The 20,604-nt window shown below is 39.4% G+C and overlaps 1 pseudogene; it reads right to left on the bottom strand.

The window, feature by feature from the left end:
• Positions 1-14,725: 14,725 nt before the first annotated feature.
• LOC100615773 (elongation factor 1-alpha 1-like) lies at positions 14,726-16,153 on the bottom strand (annotated as a pseudogene).
• Between the last annotated feature and the right edge of the window lie 4,451 nt (positions 16,154-20,604).

Raw genomic sequence — 20,604 nt, 5'->3', positions numbered from 1 at the left:
TTCTTCCTGAGAGAGAAGAAATACAATGGGAATGTGGTGAAGACAGGAAGGCTGGAGGCAATGAACTGGTTGGCATACTCCGGGGAAAGAATGAACAAGACTACCTGCAAAGGCGATGGGTGCTAAAAGGAGTTTAAGACAACTTCCTCTCCCTTTTGCTGTGCTAGCACTATATATGTGCATAAACTGCACATCCAAGATTTTCAAGATAATTTGCATTCAATGATTCTCTCCTGGTATCCATAAAAGCAGCAAAATATTTATTCCAGTGTAAAATGAGAGTCCATGGATTAACAAGTGGAAAAACAGAATTCAAATTTTAAAATGCCCCTCTCCCCTACCCCCATACACAAGAGAAACATTTTCTTTCAGTCTTCTGCAACTAGAGATGGACTTGATTAAGCAACAAGATTATGGGATAAGAGATAAGAGATGTTCCTTTTCCCTTTTGGTGGTAGGTGTGACTTTACCAAAGAATAGAAGAGGTGACATATCATTGAGATACTTATTTGGTCTTAAAGAACATAAGTCCCATTGTGTGGGCAGATGCCCAGGCAGCTACAGAAACACATCATTCCTGTAGGGCCCAGCAGTCTGGTCTCACAGACAGAGCAGCAGCCTAGAGTGTGAGCAAACACTGTGGACCCACACCCACAGATTCCTCACCCGTCTTTCTTTCTTCCTTGTTTCCTCCCCACACTCCATTTCTACTGCTCCATTTCTCCGTTCATTTCCTTGTCTTTTTTTGTACTCTTTCAGCTAGACAGTACATATTTATTGAATGTCAGTGTTTGCCAGGCCATAAATAAGACACATTTTCTGACCTTCTAGAACTGACAGCCTCACTGGAGAGAAACACAATGAACAATAATAACACAACTACTACTATACATATATCAGAATGACTAAAATAAATAAAAACTGGAAAATGCTGATGAGGATGTGAAGTAATAATTGGTAGATTTCTCGCCATTGCAGGTGGGAATATAAAATAGTACAGCCACTTTGAAATAAGGTTTGCAGTACCTTATAAAGTTAAGCATATATTTACTGTACAACACAGCCATCATACTCCTGAGTATTTACACTAGAGAAGTGAAACCTTATGTTCACATATAAACCTTTATGAATCCTCATAGCAGCTTTTAAAATAATAGCTGAAAGCTGGTAACCAACCAGATGTTCTTCAATGGATGAACGGATAAACAAACTGGAGTACATGCAACCAATGAAATATTACTCAGCAATAAAAATGAATGAACCATTGACACACATGACAATTTGGATAGTTCTCAATGGCATTACACTGAATGAAAAAGACAATCTCAATAGGTTGCATAAGGTATGATTCCATTTATATAATATTATCACAGTGACAAAATATAGCCATGGAGAACATATGAGTAGTTGCCAGGGACTAGGTTGGGCTAGGGTTTGCTTATAAAGAAATAAAATGAGGAAGTATCTTTGTGGTAGTGTCTTTTGCCCTGTTGAACCACAGCTGGCATCTCCCCAAAAGCAATGCCAGGTGATTTCCCACAAGGGAGTGCCCCAAACTGTCCAGAGAGGGGGCTGGTTGGGGTTCCAAAGAGAGAAGCACTAAACGCTGAGTGATCAGTGCAAGGCATTTATTAAGGGAACATGCTTACATATGGCGAGAGAAAGGGAGTGTTCTGCCTAGGTACGTCTGCAGCAAGAAGGTCAGGGTAGGGAGTTCATATGAGAGTTAAAGGAATTTGGCTCAGAGCCAGGGCCAGTTTCTTTGGGCAACAACCTAGATACATTTCAGTGCCTGAAGTCGGTACCTGAAAATGTTCAAGGCTCTGATTTAGGTTCAAACTTGCTGGGAAAAACCTACAGCTGTCTGTCTCACAGAGAAGTCAAGGCATTCTGTGTTTTTTAATATTTTTAAATAGAGACAGGGTCTCGCTCTATCACCAAGGCTGGAGTGAAGTGGCACAATCATAGCCCACTGCAGCCTCGACTCAACCTCCTGGGTTCATGTGATCCTCCTACCTCAGCCTCCTGAGTAGCTGGGACTACAGGTGAATGTCACCATGCCCATCAATTTAAAAAAAAATGTGTAGACATAGGGTCTTACTATGTTGCTCAGGCTGGACTAGAACTCCCGGCCTCAAGTAATCTTCCCGCCTCAGCATCCCAAAGTGCTGGGATTATAGGCATGAGCCACAGTGCCTGACTCATTCTGTGATTTTTGATCAGGACACAGAAAGAAATCAGGGGAACTGGAGGACCCTACATAGTGGAAGAGTTCTATATCTTGATTGTGGTGCTAGTTACATGACTGTGTTTTAGGCGATAACATTTCATAGAACTACATAACCTGCACTGCCGCCCGCCCCCACCACGATAGTACATGCAAATACTAATGAAATCAAAATATGGTCTGTAGTTTAATTTTATTGTACCAATGTCAGTTTAATTGCTTTTAAGATGTTATCATGAGGAGAAGCCAGGAGAAGGATATGCAAGTGTTATCTGTGTTAATTTTTCAACTTATTGTGAGAAACTGTTTCAAAATAAAAAGTATACATGCATATTTTTTAAATAATGAAAGTAAAAATCATTTGCTATGTATATGCTGGGAAAAAATCACACAAATAAATAATTTATTAGAATTATGATCTGTTCTCAGTGGAAAAGCACAAGGTGTTAGGAGGGTGTTTCATTTCAAGATGAGAGTTAGGAAACAATCTAGAACGTTAAGTTAGCTCGGCTCCAGCTCAGGGTCAGCTGCGGTCACGGTGAGGACAGAAGCTGCAGGTGTCTTTTTATCAGTGGAGCCCTTTGAGCTGCCTTTCCTGCTTTTGACCAACCTTGGCTGGAGCTTCGAGGGTCACTCCAGATTCCTTAAGGCTGCTCCTGCATCCCAGTGTCACTGCTAGAGTTGATGGAACTTCTAAAGAACAGTTTTCCAAAGAAAGGCCACGCCTTCTGAGTTTCTACAGAAATTGTCTTTCTTACCAACTTAAGCATCATTTGAAGAATTCTGTCAGTATATACTGGGACAAAGGAGTAACAATGTTTTCTCTTGGTGGCTGGAATCAACAATATAAACTGCTGCTCTCCAATTTAGGAGCTTCATTTCCTTTAGTAGATGCTATAAAATGTGATTATATTCTAATAAAATAAAGTTTTATTTTCATCTGTCTTACAGTTATGAACAGGCTGCCACTTGTTCATAACAAAATAACCTTCATGTACTAAGTTCATATTGAATAGTGCTATATATTTTTCAATCCTTTTAACTGATTTCTGTCTTTGTATTTAAAGTGAATTTCTTTTGGGCAGTATATAGTTGGGTCTTGATTTTTTTAAAAAGATAATCTGGTAACTTGTTTCTTAATAGGGGGTATTTAGACCATTTATATTTAATACAATTATTGATATTGTTGGGTTAAAATTTATAATCTTGTTTTCTATTTGTTATGTTTGTCCTTTGTTCTCTTTTCTTTCTTTTTCTGCTTTATTTTGGATTGAGTGTTATGTATAGTTCCATTTTATTTCCTTTGTTGGCTGGCTGTGACTCTTAGTTGTGTTATTTTAGTGGTTGTTGAAGGGTTTAGAATGTGTACCTTTAACGTATCACAGTCTACCTACAAGTGATATTTTACTGTTTTATACACAAAAACTTACAACAGTAAATCCCATTTCTTCCCTTCAGAGCTTTTTGCTATTTTTGTCGTATATTTTACTTCTTCATGTGTTATAAACCCCATGACACATATTTTTGCTTTAAGGTGTATTATCTGTAAACAAATTTAAATAATATGCAAAAGCCTTTATTTTAATCCATGCAATTAGCAACCATGTGATGATCTTCATCCCTTTGTGCATATCCAGGTTTCTGTCTGGTATCATTTTCCTTCTGCTTGTCAGACTTCCTTTAACATTTCTTGTAGTGAAAGTCCACTAGTAACACATTCTTTTGGCTTTTGTATTCTAAAAAATCTTTACTTCACCTTATTTTTGAAAAATATATTTGCCAGGTAGCAAATTCTAGACACAGTTTTTTCTTTCAGTGTTTTAAAGATGTTACTCTTTTGTATTGTTTCTGATAAAAATATTTTGTCATCATTATCTTTATTCTTTTGCATGTAATGGGTATTTTCTCTGCTTTCTATTGACCATTAGTATCGAACAATTGGATTATGATATGCTCTGTTGTAACTTTTTTCATGTTTCTTGTGCTCGAGGTTCCCAGATCTTGGTTTTATGGTTTTTCATTATATTTGGAAAATTTCAGCTATGATTTTTTTCAAATTGTTTTTCTAACCCTATCCTTCTCCTTCAGAGATTCCAATTAATACATTTGGCACCTTGACATTGTTTCATAGTTAATTGATTTTTTATTTATTTGTTTTCTTTGTCTTTTTTCTCACTGTGTTTCATTTTGCATGGTCTTTATAGCTGCCTTTAAATTCAATCTTTTCACCAGGAAATATCCCCATCCAGCTTGTTTTTCATCAAAAGCATTGTAATTTTTATCTTTAGAAATTTTAACTTAATTTTTCAATATCGTCTGTGTTTCTCTTACCCAGGCCCAATCTTTCTGCTATTGTCTTTAACATATGAAATATGGTTATAATAACTATTATAATGCCCTTGTCTACTAATTCGATCACCTTGACATCTTTAGGTCAGTTTCAACTGACTGACTTTTTTTCTCTCATTATGGACTCTATTTTCCTGCTTCTTTGCAAAAATTATTTGCAGTAATTTTTGACTGAATGCCAAACATTTAAAGATTTACCATGTTGGTTGCCAGATGTTTTTATATTAATATAAATATTCTTGAACTTTATTCTGGAACACTCCTAAGTTACTTGGAAACGGTTTAATCCTCAAATCTGCTTTTATGCTTTGTTGGTGAAAATCGCAGCATTTAGTCTAGGGTTGATTGTTTCCCACTACTGAAGCAAAATTCGTCTCAGTATTCTACCTGATAAATTGTGAGATTTCAACTCTGGCTGTTGTGAACAGGCGCTAGCATTATTCCCAGCTTGTGTGACCTCCAGGCACTGTTCCCTGTAGTCCTTTCAAGTGGTTTTCTCCCTGGCTTCCGCAAGAAATGATTCGTAGTCAACTGAATACTTAATGGGGAAAACTCCTGGAATTTTCTCTCCGTGCGTCTCTCTCCTCTCTCATACTCTTCCTGCGAATCCTAGCAGCCTTGACTTTCCCATAATCTCAGCTCTGTCTCCTCATTTCAGACTTCTAGGTGCCAATGTGTAGCATTCTAAATTAATATTCATGAAACTGATAAGCTTACATGTCAAAAAGCTCATATGGCCTAATATCTGAAATGACTTGGTTTCCACTTAAATTCTTCCTATTTTCATAAATGTAGGGAAAAGTTTATCTACTTGGTTAATGGGGTTCCTTGGGCCCATGGCAGGAATACAAAGATTCCACCCATTTGATGGGGCCTGGTTTAAAAGCAACACTAAGACCAGGAGAATGTGCAGAGCCAAAGAAGAGCAGAAAGCCAAAGGCTAAGCCAGATTGGTCCTAGCCATAGGAAGCCGGATACCCAAGCAGAAAGGGCCAGCAGTAGATGTCCTTTTCTCAAGGAGACTGTCCCGGGCACTCTTCCTATTCCCTGATAGCATCAGGCACTCACATTTTTCATAGGTTTCATCTCTCTGTATCCCCTCTATATTTTCTATGGCCTCTGGCCTATAAATTTTACGAAGACATCAATTACATCTATCTTGTTTATTGTCATCTCACTCGGTCCTAACATACTACCAGGTTCAGAGAAGGTGCTCAACAGACGTTTGTTGAAAAAATGCATCTCTCTCATGAATTATTAGATGAAAAGTCAAATTGCTTCTGAGACCAGTCTCATTGACCTTCTCTGTTGCATTCAACAGAATGATTGCTGAAACCTTCTTTCTGCTTCATACTTTTCTCTCCTGGTTATGTTGTCTCTCATCATTGTTTCCCAGTCTTTCAGTTTTTCTCAAACCCTGTCCACTCCTTATATCTGGGCTGGCAAACTCAGTAACTGTGGTGGCCAAGAAGGTGATGTGAGCAAGCATTCTTGTTGATTTTAAGAAAATTTGAAATAAAGGAATCCTTAGCCAAATGGGAGAATACAAGTCTCAAGTAGAGGCTTCAATATATTTTTTAATTTAAACAATTCTGAGTTGGCCATAAATATGTTTTTTGCGATTCAGCAGCTTCCAGGCTTAAATGTCAGTGCTCTTCAGCATTTCATTTTCTCCTGAGGGTTCAACATTATTTGTATCTTGATAATTCCTGGCCTCCAAACTGGACTAGACATAGCAACTTGGAGCCATGCATTCATTTCAAATGTATTATATCCCCAACAGAACTCATCTTACTCTATAATTCTATGTTCTTATCTATTTCCTGCTTTAGTGAATTGGCACCACAGTGTTCTCATTCACATAGCCATAAACTTGGAATTATCATAGATTTCATTCATTTATCCAGTCCTCACAATCTATCTGTCCCTGTGTCTTAAATGCTTCCTGCCATCCTCACTGTTAGAGGTTTAACTCAAGTTCTTCTTATCTCTCATCTGTTCTTTTACCATATTTTCCATTTCAGTGACCCCAAAACCTGGAAGTGAGGGAGAATTACCTGGCATATTTTGTAAAAATAAATATTCCCAGTCCCCACCTCATACCCATTGAAGCATGAGAGTAGAGGATGAACCTAGAGCATTCTCAAATGATTAACTAACCAATGTGGTGGGTTTTTAAAGATACTCATCAGCCGGGCATGGTGGCAGGCACCTGCAGTCCCAGTTACTTGGGAGGCTGAGGCAGGAGAATGGCGTGAACCCGGGAAGCAGAGCTTGCAGTGAGCCAAGATCACACCACTGCACTCCAGCCTGGGCAACAGAGTGAGACTCCGTCTCAAAAAAAAAAAAAAAAAAAAGATACTCATCAGTAGTCTGTTTTGTTTGTTTGTTTGTTTTTGAGATGGAGTTTCACTCTTGTTGTCCAGGCTGGAGTGCAGTGGCATAATCTCGGCTCACTGCAACCTCCGCCTCCCGGGTTCAAGTGATTCTCCTGCCTCAGCCTCCCAAGTAGCTGAGATTACAGGGTCATGCCACCATGCCTGGCTAATTTTTGCATTTTTAGTAGAGACAGGGTTTTGCCATGTTGCCCAGGCTGGTCTTGAACTCTTGATGTCAGGTGATCCACCCACCTGGGCCTCCCAAAGTGCTGGGATTACAGTCATGAGCCACCGCGCCCAGCCCTCATCAGTAGTTTTATTGTGACATCGTATCAGTATGCATTCCTTACATAAACCCACTGATGCCCAGGCTGCTCTCTTCTTTTGTCTTTCTAGAAAGTGCAGCACTCTAATGTGACAAAGAGAGACCGCGGCTCCAGTTTCTGCAGTACAGCCCAGAAATGTCTCAAGCTCACGAGACTGTACAAGTCAAAATGCAAATTGAGAGCCAGTATTATGAGTTAGAAAATTATCCAGCTAAGCTCTTCATAACTGAAAACCTAACTGCAACATGAGTAATACAATTATATTCCTTAAAAATTTATCTTTTTCATGGCTTGGACAGGTGGATTGTTATGGATGGATTGCTTAAAATAAAGCTTTCCTTTAGTTTTGCTGAGAGAATTTTAACCTAGTAGTGGAAACAAGTGACAAGGTGCAGCTGAGAATTCTCTACATTGAATGGAGACTCTGCTCAGGGACTGGTGAAAATCCCCCAGATACAAAGAAAATAGCTCTCTGTTTCGTTGAACCAACACTTGATCATCTCTAACAGGAAAACATTCTCTAAAAGAAGAAAATTTTTATAAGTAGAGGGAAAAAAAGAAAACTAAGCTGTTACAAAGTTTCTCCATAAAGCTTCTTACTTATGTAAAAAAAATATATATATATACTTTCAAAGTGACAGTGCTGATTGTCAACTCCAGGTTTTGGGACCGAAGTTGTCTGCGGGTTCCCTGCGGCAGCGCAGCTATAATTGATGAAGAGGCGCCACCGTGTGGCATGGACGAAAAATGACTCGAAGTGGTGACAAACCAGTAAATAGTTGTCACCTTTGTTTTCTTGCCTTTGGAACTATTGAACTCATTACGACTTCCCTGTTTCATCTCCATCCAAATGCAATAGATGCGTGGTGTAAACATTCCTTTTTCAGCCCCTGGAATCTTCTGGGATAAGACAGGACACAGAGCTGTTTCTCAAAATGAGAATGTTTGCTTCTTTCGGAGTGAATTAGGAGCACAGTGCCCTCTTCTGGTAGATCTGGCACTTTGCAAAGAGAGTCGTAAATTCTTTCCTAAAACAACCCAAAGTAAGACTTAAAAGAAGGACTTCAATATTGCCATATGGTTGGGTGGACATTTGAGGATCTGCATAGGAATCTCAAATGCAATACTAATGGGATTTACTATTATTATTACATAATAAAGACAAGAAATGTTATCTTACTACAGCTTTTTAAAGGAAATTTGTTAGAAAGTATTGCTTTTGGACCCAAACAGTGTTTCCTTCACAGTGTCTTGTGTACATTCGTGGAATATATTGAAAAAAGTGACATGGCCACATATTTCTATTCACTTCAAACTGAAACAACTAAACAAACAATAAAATGCACCCAAATTCATTATTCATGTCCATTTGTAAGAAATGCTGCTAAATTAAAATTTTCAGTCTCAAGAAACTGAATGCTTGGCAAGTGTCTGGCATAATGGAAACATATTGGCACCATTGATTTTTTAAATAAATAGGAAGCTTCGCATTATATTATCTGTCTTCAAGAATTCAGATATGGTCCTTCTCATGAAATAGATGGGTTAGGCAATGAAAGCTGCGCACATTAATTTCTATATTTTAAGTATGCTTAAAGGAAGTTCATTACACTAGAAGGTAAAGCCCTTGTTTTCCAGGAATGCACTGACTACTGACTAAAGAAGCAGACAACTACCTACTATATTTTATTTTTTAAAAAATGAATCAGATTGTTCAACAAAGTGAATTTATCTAATAATAAACTACATGTTAATTTAGTTTTCCCCAAAGGAGATCTACTTCTATGGCTAATTTTGTTATTTTCTCAACTTTTACAATAAAGAGAGTATAAATGAAAATGTAACTAATATAAAATTGTTTGCATGTTATGGCCATCCTATGACGCTTATTCCTGCCTTCTGAATAGTTATATAAGGTAGAATTTTGAGATCATAAGACATCCAGAGATGAGAAGTTTCCTTTTTCATTTAATTACCTTAGTACACAATCTTCAGAACAAAGTAGGTGACATTGACTTCTACACTAGGGGACTGCTGTTAGCCATTCTGCAGTGTTCTGGGAGCTATTTAGGACCTGGAAACTGGCAGACCAATTCTGGGAGGATCAGATTCTGCAAGACAAAATACACATAGGAAATTGCTAGAAGAGAGGGTTTTGAATGTTCCCAACACAAAGAAATGATAAATATTTGAGGGGATGGATGTGCTAATTACCCTGATTTTTATCATTACACATTGTATACATGTATCAAAATATCACGCTATACTCTATAAATATGTAAAATTATTATATGCCAATTAAAAATAACAGTTAAAAATTACCCATAGGATTTTGCTTCCTCAAGTTGAGGACTCTGAGGTTGAATTTAAGGAACACCTCACATAAGAATACTTTAACTTAGGGCCATGCATGGTGTCTCACACCTGTAATCCCGGAAGTTTGGGAGGCTGAGCTGGGTGGATCAACTGAAGTCAGGAGTTGGAGACCAGCCTGGCCAACATGGTGCCCAGTTTCTACCAAAAAAAATCAAAAAATTAGCCGAGCACAGTGGCGCAAGCCTGTAGTCCCAGCTACTTGGGAGGCTGATGCAGGAGAATTACTTGAACCTGGGAGACAGCGGTTGCAGTGAGCTGAGATTGTGCCACTGCACTCCAAGCTGGGTGACAAAGCAAGACTGTCTCCCCACAGGCCACCCTCCATCCCCCCAAAAAGAATACTTTAATTCAGAAAGAATAAAGCATGCCAAGAGTTAAATTTGCCCTTTTCCACAGAACAGATGGTGCCTGTTTCTGGGACACAAAGCCAGACAAGAGTTTCTTAATGTGTTTTTTCTCTTTGGTTTTAATTTGAAGGTTCTAGAAAGATGGTAGTTTGAAACTTTCTCCCACACTGGTCAGGTTTAATACCTGACTTTCCATTATTCCTTTCATGCAGTGAATCTGATACTCTCCTGTAAGCTCAGCATATTCCAGGTACTTAGAGAACGGTAGAGCAAGGGGAGGAAATATTCAATCTGTTTTTCAAGATTTATAGTCTGGTCAAAGCAATGTCTCCATATAAGAAGCAATGAGGTACAGTAAAAAATGAAATACATTGGCTGTCCTGCAAGCCAGGGGAAGGAATGGAGTTCTACCCAGTGAGTGTTTTCCAAGGCCACACTTTTCACGTCCATTTTCTCTTTCAACCCTGAAAAGTCTGTAAGGAATTTCCAGGCATACAAGTGTATGATGTGAAAGGTCACATACCAGTCAGGCAGAGAATCTGGAATAATAATAACAAAGATTCTAATGATATAATGCAATAGGGTTTGGCTGTGTCCCCACCCAAATCTCACCTTGAATTGTAATAATTCCCATGTGTCAAGGGCAGGGCCAGGTGGAGATAACTGAATCATGGGGGCAGTTTCCCCCATACTGTTCTCATGGTGATGAATAAGTCTCATGAGATCTGATGGTTTTATAAATGGGAGTTCCCCTGCACAAGCTTTTGCCTACTGCCACGTAAGACGTGGCTTTGCTCCTCCTTGCCTTCCACCATGATTGTGAGGCCTCCCCAGCCATGTGGAAGTGTGAGTCCATTAAACCTCTTTCCTTTATAAGTTGCGCAGTCTTGGGTATGTCTTTATTAGCAGCATGAGAACAGACTAATACATTGCGATAATAACTAGGAGACAGACTTTATTGAGGTTAATTTACATGACATTTACTATACTATATAACCATCCTATGAGGTAGGTACAATTATTTTTAATGTTGTAGATGAGAACACTGAAGTTTAGTGAGATTAGAAAATTTCTCTTTATTCCCTCCTCCAAAATAATAAAGAATACTCAGTGAGGATTTAGACTCTGTTCCATCTGAGCATTAGATCCATGTTCTTGGGTCTCTGCTAGGATGCTCTCTTGTCTGGACACTGAAGCCCACAAGTCAGACACTACTGCGCCATCTTCAACATTTCTTCTCCGACAGCATGAACCATTATGCCAATAAGAGTTCGGGGGAAATCCTAGAAGCTGAAAAGTTATTTGGATCAAGACACAATATCTTCAGGTGCTTTCTGTTCCAAACCAAATATCTCTCAAAGGTTTAATTCTTTAGCTAGTGTTTCCCACTGGTCACCAGAAAAGAGATCCCTGGCCAAATAAAGTTTGCAACATTGCAACAGTTCAGCAACATTAAAAAGACGGTGTTATTTGTTGTTTTTAATTTTAGGAATTTTCAGTATCATTAAATAGTGATAGCACTATAAACTGTAATACTACTTAATTGTAATACTACTACTTAATTCTAATACTACTTGTTAACATTTGTTGCACATATGTGATACAGCAGGCATTTTGCAAAACATTTAATATAGGGCACCTAATTTAGTGCTCACAAAAATAATAACAGGAAGAAACTGTTATTAGCCCCCATGTTATGAATGAGAAAATGGAGGCAGAGAAGTTAAGTAGCTTGTCCAGGGGAAGAACTACTTGTGATCATTATAAATCTCCATATGGCCCGGTGTAAGCTTCAGTTCACAGTTCAAATTTCCCAAGCATATTTGAATTTTGAACCCTATTTGCTACAGTGAATCATGAGATTAGTTTCTTCAGGAGATACTTCGATGAATGCCACTGTTAATAAGTAATACTAATATCGAGAAGCACCCTGTTGCCAGCCCAGTACTGAATGGGCTGAAGAGAATATTTAATTACTCCTGGGATAAGAGTATAATCTTTTTTAGGATGAAAAAACAAAGTCTCAAAGCAGGTAAGAGATTTGCCCAAGATTAGGAGGCAAGTGAGGAACAGCGCTCCCCAGGCTGTGCCTCTGAGCCCATGTCACCTTCTCTCCTGCCACATCGCTCTACCGGCAGCCATATTGTTGTGCTTTGGCCCAACTTCCTGCTTTCTAGGAAGCGGAATCTTGATTTGAAGACATCCAGAAAGAGACTAGAGCCCTGGAGAGGAAGGATCACAGAGCATGGGAATGTTTTGTCAGCAGAAGGCAAGACTCTCTGTGGGTCTGCATGGGACACAGGAGAGAGGCTGGTAATGGAGAGGGGAGGGCACCAGGGCCAGTCTTGACCAGAGGGCAGGAAATCACCTCAGGCCAAAGGGATTGTGGGTGAGGGGAGGAGATCCAAAGTGAAAACTTTGTGCTGGGGCTTGGAGTCAGCCTGGGGTAAGTGAGGAAATTCCTTAGAGATTAACATGACTTTAACAACCTCTCTGAGGAGACCAAATGCCATTCTTAGGGAGCCTGCAGGACCGCAACTGCTATCCCGTGGGGCAAACTTCCTGCCTGCCGGCCCCAGCTGCACCAGGCTGTGTGGGAGAGGGGGTGCCTCTGAACTGGTCTCAGAGGATCCGGCTCCTTCACTGCGTTCTCCCTGAAGAAAGCTTATTGGAAAGGAAGGCACCTTTGTCCTAGAAGGGCAATATTAGGAGGACCTATAGATAACAGACACAAACACTGGGAGGCTTTATTTCCGTGTTAGCTTTCCTAGGACTCAGGGTGCAAACACCAGATAGCTAGCGCCCGTAGAGGAAAACTTCACAAAAAGAACCTTTCTATTTGTGGTTCACACCTGGAATTACTGGAGTAAAAAGCTCTGTTCACTGAAATTTCCACTATTGGCTCATTACTAATGAGTTACACATTTAAGACACAACACGTATAAATCCTTCAAGATGCCAAAGACAACTTGCCCCAGAGATAGCAAGGAAAGCAGTGTGCTGAGGAAGGAACGGGGAGCTCTGCTGACGGTGTTACCTCCCCAGCCAGGACTTGAGGAACTTCAGTTAATTTTAGCACATTTCCTAGTAGGAAACACTGTGTGTCGGGGGCACCTCTCCTGTCCAGGCTGGAATGTGGCTCTGGAGAGGAGAGGAGACCCACTCTTATTTGGTCTGGCTGGCTGGTGAAGAAAAGGAACAGAATGTGCTTCTTCTGCAGCCGCTTGGACCCTCCTGCCACGGCACTAACTGTTCAGGGTCTTTTCCAGTACTATTAATATTCTGGAAAATTCCCTGGCTTATAAAATTGGAGAGGTAAAAACTTTTTCCTTTTTCTTACAGAACTATGGAAGAGCAGGAGTGAATCACGTCATGACCACGTTTCTCAAACTGGGCATTACAAACCCTCACAGTGATTGTGGTAGAATAGAGACCACCATTATAAAACAGTGAGAGGGACTTTGGACAACTGAACTGACTTCCTTCAGCTGTATAACCAGTTCAAGAGATAGGTTTTCCTAGCTGGCTGGAGCTCCACAGCTGAGTCTAATCTATACTCTGCAGGAGAAATTAGTTCTTTAATTAGCGATGTCTGCTATGGGTGTTGGTGCCAATGGTGTGATGGCAATCATGTTATTTAGCAAACTTAATTTTAAACCATCCTGTTGAAAAGAAGCCTTTCCTAATGCTTAGGAAGACTTTGAGGTCACCCCAAATTTGTAAGGAGAAACATAAACAGAACAGGACAAAGATTAAGAGATTTTGAAATTTACTCCCATATGATGTATTAAGAGGAAAACAGAGTACTGAAAAAGCTTTTTAGGAAGTGATGCCATATAAATTTTATTCAAAAGCATTTACATGAACATATTTTAATTGCAGATGGATGTACAATGGCCATTATATGTATTATAGTTGACAGATTTTTCAAAACAGAAAAATATTTTTATTGGTAGTATTCCATCTATAATATTAGATTCACTACTGAATATGATGTAAACTTCTTCAGTGATGTAGTTACTTATCATCAGCTGGTGACAAAATGTTACATTCTAAGTTGATTATTCTGCTCTACCTTTTTTGTCTCATTAAACTTTGTTTTAATAGGTCTCAAAATTCTGTGATAGATTTTTAGTCAAGGTGTTTCCGTTAAAAAGTAATGATTTTAAGAACTAATAAAACTGCCACACGAAAACAAAAACAAAATGGTCTACAAAACATTCTTTCCTTCTGAGGTTTTATGATGCATTGTTTATTAACCAGTCTTTTACTGTTAAACTTAAATGGCTAATTGAAACAAACAGTTCTGAGATGGTTCTTCCACCATTGATTAAGACTAGGGTGCTGACGTGAGAGGATCACTTGAGCTCAGGAGTTTGAGACCATCCTGGGCAACACGGCAAGACCTCATCTCTACCAAAAAAAAAAAAAAAAAAAAAATTAGCTTGGTGTGATGGCACAGGTTTGTGGTCCCAGCTGTTTGGGAGGCTGAGATGGGAGGATCGCCTGAGCCCAGGAGGTTGAGGCTGCAGTGAGCCGTGATGGTGCCACTGCACTCCAGCGTCAGTGACAGAGCAAGACGCCATCTCAAAAAAAAAAAAAAAAAAAAAGACTAGGGTGAAAAATATTAGAGATACTGTTCATTTAGCCTTCTGAACTTCCCAGGCAGACTCAGTGACTTTGCCAGCTCCAGCAGCCACTGCTCTAATGACACTTCAGCAGCTGTCTATCTCATATCACGAACAGCAAAATGACCTGGAGGAGCATAGTCAGAGAAGCTCTCAACACACCTAGGCTTGATAGGAACCATATCAACGATAGTTTTCACCCAATTTTGAGAATTTAAGAACCATCTTCCAGCTTCTTACAAGAACATCAGTCAACCTTTTCCTTCAGCTCAGCAAATTTGCAAGCAATGTGCGCCGTGTGACAATCCAGTACAGGGGCATACACAGCCAGTGTGATTCACCCTGGAGGATGCAGGATAATCACCCGAGCAGTGAAGCCTGCTGCTTCCACAGGTGGGTGGTTTTGCTTTCATCAGTGATGTTGCCACGATGAACAGCTTTGCCAGACACATTCTTGACATTAAAGCCCACATTGTCTCCAGGAGGAGCCCACTCAAAGCTTCATGGTGCATTTTAACGGACATTACTTCAGTTGTGATGTTGACTGGAGCAGAGTGTTTACGCTACTGGTTTGAGAACCCCAGTGTCCACTTGGCCCACAGGGATAGTGGCAATATCCCAAATTTCGTAGACATCCTGGAGGGGCAGACGCAAGGGCTTGTCAATTGGATGAGTTGCTGGTAGGAAGGAGTCCAGAGCTTCAAGCAGCATGGTTCCATAGGCATTGCCATCTTTACCCTAAACTTTCTATCCCTTAAACCAAGGCCCGTGATCACATGGCTCCAGCATGTTGCCACCATCCCAACCAGAAATTGGCACAAATGCCTCAGTGTAAGGGCTGTGGCCCATTTTCTTAATGTAAGTGCTGACTTCCTTAGCAATTTCCTCATGTCTCTTCTGCTATAGGGTGGCTCAGTGAAATCCATTTTGTAAACAACAACAATTACTTGTTACACATCTGGCATGCAGCCAGAAGGGTGTGCTCAGGGGTCTGCCCATTCTTAGAGATACCAACTTCAAATTCACCAATATCAGCAGCAACAATCAAGACAGCGCATTCTACCTGGGATGTGCCTGTAATAATGTTTTTGATAAAGCCTTGTGACTGTCATATAGCACTTGCTGGTCTCAAATTTCCACAGAGAAGTATCAATTGTGACACCACGTTCACACTCAGCTTTCTGCTTATACAAGGCCCAGGCATATTTGAAGGAGCCCTTTCCCATCTCAGCAGACTTCTTATCACATTTTGCAGAGGGTCTCTTGTCAGTCCCACCACATGTTTAGATCAGTAGGGGTGGACTTGCCCAAATCTACCAGCCCAATGACCACAATATTGATGTGAGTCTTTTCCTTTTCCATTTTGGCTTTTAGGGGTGGATTTCACAACACCTGTGTTCTGGCAGCAACACCTGTGTTCCTGTAGCCAAGGAAAAGCTTAACATTGCTTTGGAAAGCAGCGTCTTTTCTGACCTGTTTTACTTGTACTTGAAATTTATCTTTTAGAAAAAAATGACTTACATCTAATATTCTGATACAGTATGATTTTTAAAATAGCTTTATTGAGATATAATTCATATATCATATGATTCACCAATTAAATGTGCAATCTAATACTTTTGGTATGAAGAAATATACATTTTTGAAAGCCAATACATCAGGTTTTTTTTTAACCTTAAAACAACATGTGCTATAAAACAAAACAACTTCCTCTTCCCACCTCCTCTTTTCTATTCCAAGAAGAAACAAAGAAACAAAATATGTTTTCTGCAGGAAGGTGTGTGTGTGAGAGACTGTGCATGCATGTGTGTCCTCATTACAGGAAAACCAGAAACTGTCCATTTCTATCAACTATTCAGAAACAAAAAAGGATAAGCTTCACAAGAAGGAGCTTGGAGAAATAAGGAGCAATATTATTCTAGAAACCATCTTTTCGGTTTGTTTTTCAAGATCTGGAGAGGTCCTGCATTTGCTGCCTGACATCCCACTCCACATGGTCTTCCAGAAGGAGCCACAAAAGGTAGGAAGTTGGAAGCCAGCCTTGAAAAGGGAAAGGAAAGGACCCAGCAAGGAAGGAAAACTAGTGGCCAGTGATCAGCTGTGTTTACCCACACTGAGCTTATAAATACAACCTAGGCAATACCTCGTGATTTGGGTGAATTGCCAGGTGCACTTGGATAAAGAGAAAACTCAGGAACACAGGAATAAGAAAGGCCAATGTTTGCTCTTAATATCTGGCTGTTAAAGCAATTTACGCAAATCACACTGGGCTGAGTAAGAACAGACCAACAAGCTGAGCAACAGCATAGGAGGGAAATTGTCTCAAGACATGGAAGGAGTTTTCACATCCTGTTAAACTTGAGGCTAGTGTTATTTTTTGCAGTAAAGCTATGGAAAATACTGGAAGGTTTGGGCAGGGAGTCTGAAAACAAAAATCATGCTGCTTGTAATTTGTATGTCTGCCTCTTTGCCAGCTGATGTAGACGAGAAACCGCCCAGCTGTAGATCATTTCCTCTTGCTTGAATACCCATTTGCAGTGATTGATTTTAAAGGTCACAGGAGTGCTCGCCAGCACATTTTTATATGAGGAATCCAGCCTTCTGTTTTGACATTAGTCAGATGCATATGTGGCACCTGAGGAACAAGGAGGAGACAAAGGATCAGGTTCCCTTTTGGCTCCATCACTGTCAAGATGGAAACTCTTGCATGTCTGAGTGCCTTATTTTGGCCTAGACACCCCCAAGCTGATGGGGGAAAAAAAAAACACCTCTGTAATATTTTTATACCGTAGTCTCAAAATTTTACCCTTTGAATTTTTTTCACTCTTCTAAAACTTTTCCTTTTTCTTCCTTCCCTTTCCTGTATCCTTCCCTAAATATTTTCTAGAGCCTTACTATGCATGTCACATCCTATGCAGCTACTGGGTATGTATGTAGGAATACCAAATAGTTTTGCATCAGGATGTTTACAAATCTAGTGAAGTTTTGAAAACAAATAATAGCAACACGATCCACCAAGAGACTCACGTACAAGGTACCATGTGTCCAGATTAACAACCTACAAAACATTAAAATCCCCACTAATTACTAATTTAATGAATTATTTCTGCTATCTATCTATAGCTATCTATTGCTATATCTATCTGATTAATAAGTTATGGAAGCTTTTTCTTTTTAGCTTTTCTTTCTTTATAAAAAGTTCACTTATTCTTAGAAGGCTTCCTTGACAGATTTCAACCAACATTTATTAAATGCTTATTAGGGGCCAGCCAGGCAGAGTACTAGGATTTGAGGGTTACAAAAATGCATAGAAAAGCTCCTAACTAAAAATAGCTTATAGTCTTAACAGGTGAGACAGATTCTTAAAGCAATACTATAATGCAGGTAAGTAAGTTCTGGAAGTTATGTGTGAAGTACTTACTATGAGAGCACTGAGCCAAAAGAGATGGCTTTTCTCTGATGGACTTCCTGAGAGATGAGCGGATCAGATGAAGTCACAAAGAGGGGAAGACATTTGAGCTAATGCTTGAGAATCATTAAGAGTTCACCAGACCAACTGGTGGCACTGTGTTTATTTCAGACTTTTACCAAAGTTTAGGTGCAACCCAGTGGGTTTTTACAGCTACAGAATGCAAACATTTCAAAATTGATTATTGCCCATCCTTGTTCTTGGGTCTCTTCATTGCCCTGGTAAGTCCGGTCACTTTAATCAGTCCCTGCGCCTTTATCGGGGCCTTTCCTAGCTTACCCATCTCCTCCATTTATCTAACCCATGACATAATGGTGTCTTGCAAGTTACCTTTCCACCATCCACTCACTTCTGAGCCTACGTTTCATCTCCAAAACACCTGTTAATTTGTTCTTTCTCAAAAAAGAATCACCTGCTCTGGGTCTTATCCTATAGCAGAGGCTTTGTAATTTCAGCCTTTCCTTTTCTCCAACAGCTTCTATGACTGGAAGGGAATGGAATAAAGATTTTTTATTCCACTACTAATTATTCAAATACCTATTCCATCCCTAGGCAGTAGAAGTCACCATGGTCAGCTTTCATTTGTAATAATTTTCATCCCTGTGAATAACACTTGACTCCTGACCTCAAAGAGGTCAGGTATTTCTAGGTACTTTATACTAGCATTACTTGTTCTTACTTATTTATAACTCGTCACATCCCTACAATAAAACATAAATGCGGTGACTGCATACTGTTAATTAGCCAGATTATCTCATGCCAATTTCTCTTACTATTAGATACCAGTTAGTTATAAATGCTGCTGAGTACCCTAATTTTTTAATGAAAAAGCTTTTAAAATAATAATTGAGTGTTTTGAGCTACCACTTTCTTTTTTCTTTCTTTCTTCTTTCTTTCTTTTTTTTTTTTTTTTGAAACAGTCTCACTCCGTCACCCAGGCTGGAGTGCAGTGGTGCAATCTCAGCTCACTGCAAGCTCTGCCTCCCAAGTTCAAGCAATTCTCATGCCTCAGCCTCCAGAGCACCTGGGATTACAGGTGCATACCACCATGCTTGACTAATTTTTATATTTTTGGTAGAGACAGGGTTTCACCTTGTTGGCCAGGCTGGTCTCGAATTCCTGACCTCAAGTGATCTGCCCACCTCGGCTTCCCAAAGTGCCGGGATTACAGGTGTGAGCCACCACGCCCAGCCTGAGCTACTATTTTTTAGGCAATCAAGCCCAGTCTCTACTGCAAGAGACTGAAAATGTGGAACTAATTACAAAACAAAGTAAGTTAATTAAGTAGGGACATAAACATTTAAATGGGATTGGGGTCTATGTTTGATGGTTTGCAACTGGTCAAGTTATATAGTTATAGCAACAAATTCTGCTGTTGCCTTTGTAGTTTAGAATGACTGGACTAAAAATACCCAATTGTTTTTAAGTTCTAAGAAGCAGGCCAAATCCCACTTTAGGGACTCTGTGTTTTCTGACGTTTTCTAAATTTTCTCTTTGAAGGTAGAGAAAATATTGCTTTCTGAGAAAAGGTGTGTTCTTGGAACAACTGCATAAAGCTAAAAATAGTGGGAATTGAACATAAGAATGCTCACAGAGAAGTGAGCCAAGCTGTAGATTCTGGTTGTTATATTTGACTAAGAAAGTCTCCAAAAAAGGAAGAAAACAAAATCCTAGTAGGTTATATTAAAAATCCAATTGATGTTATTTGAAAAGCAGCTGTCTTTTATGGGGTAAGATTTACTCCCTTTAAAACAATCCATTTTGTTTCATTTATTTTTCTGAGAACTCAGTATGATTCAATTGGCTTAAGATATTACACATTATTGGCTGGATAACTAAATTTAGTTTTGTAGTCATAAAATAGAAATCATAACATTCTACTACAAAGTATAGATTAGCTTCCTTCATGGTGTTTAAAAATGTCTGGTTTCTTTTTAGTTTATAAATGTAAAGCATTGAGGTTTCAAAGAGGAAGTGAAAATTGCCAACTGAAAATGGCTAGTGATCCATCTAAACCCAATGCAATGGCCTTTGGAACATACTATTTGGATATTAAAGGGAGAATAACATTTTTATATATCTGTTGGGAAACAACATCTCTACAACCATATGTTTTAATGATGAGCCTGGAGAGATATTATTTTTAAAAAATTCTTCATTTCAGCCCCCATATCCTTTAATTTTAATTTTTATAGTAAATGACACTATAACAACACTCTGGCTTTTTTTTTTTTTTTTTTTTTTTGAGACAGTCTTGCTCTGTCGCCCAGGCTGGAGTGCAGTGGCGCAATCTCAGCTCACTGTAACCTTCGCCTCCCAGGTCCAAGTGATTCTCCTGCCTCAGCTTCCTTAGTAGCTGGGATTACAGGTGCACATTACCACACCTGGCTAATTTTTTTTATTTTTAGTAGAGTTGGGGTTTCACCATGTTGGCCAGGCTGGTTTCAAACTCCTGACCTCAAGTGATCTACCCTCCTCGGCCTCCCAAAGTGCAGGGATTACAG

Source organism: Pan troglodytes, chromosome 5 (assembly GCF_028858775.2).
Source record: "Pan troglodytes isolate AG18354 chromosome 5, NHGRI_mPanTro3-v2.0_pri, whole genome shotgun sequence".
NCBI lineage: Eukaryota > Metazoa > Chordata > Mammalia > Primates > Hominidae > Pan > Pan troglodytes.
This window is presented reverse-complemented; position numbering and strand designations above follow the sequence as displayed.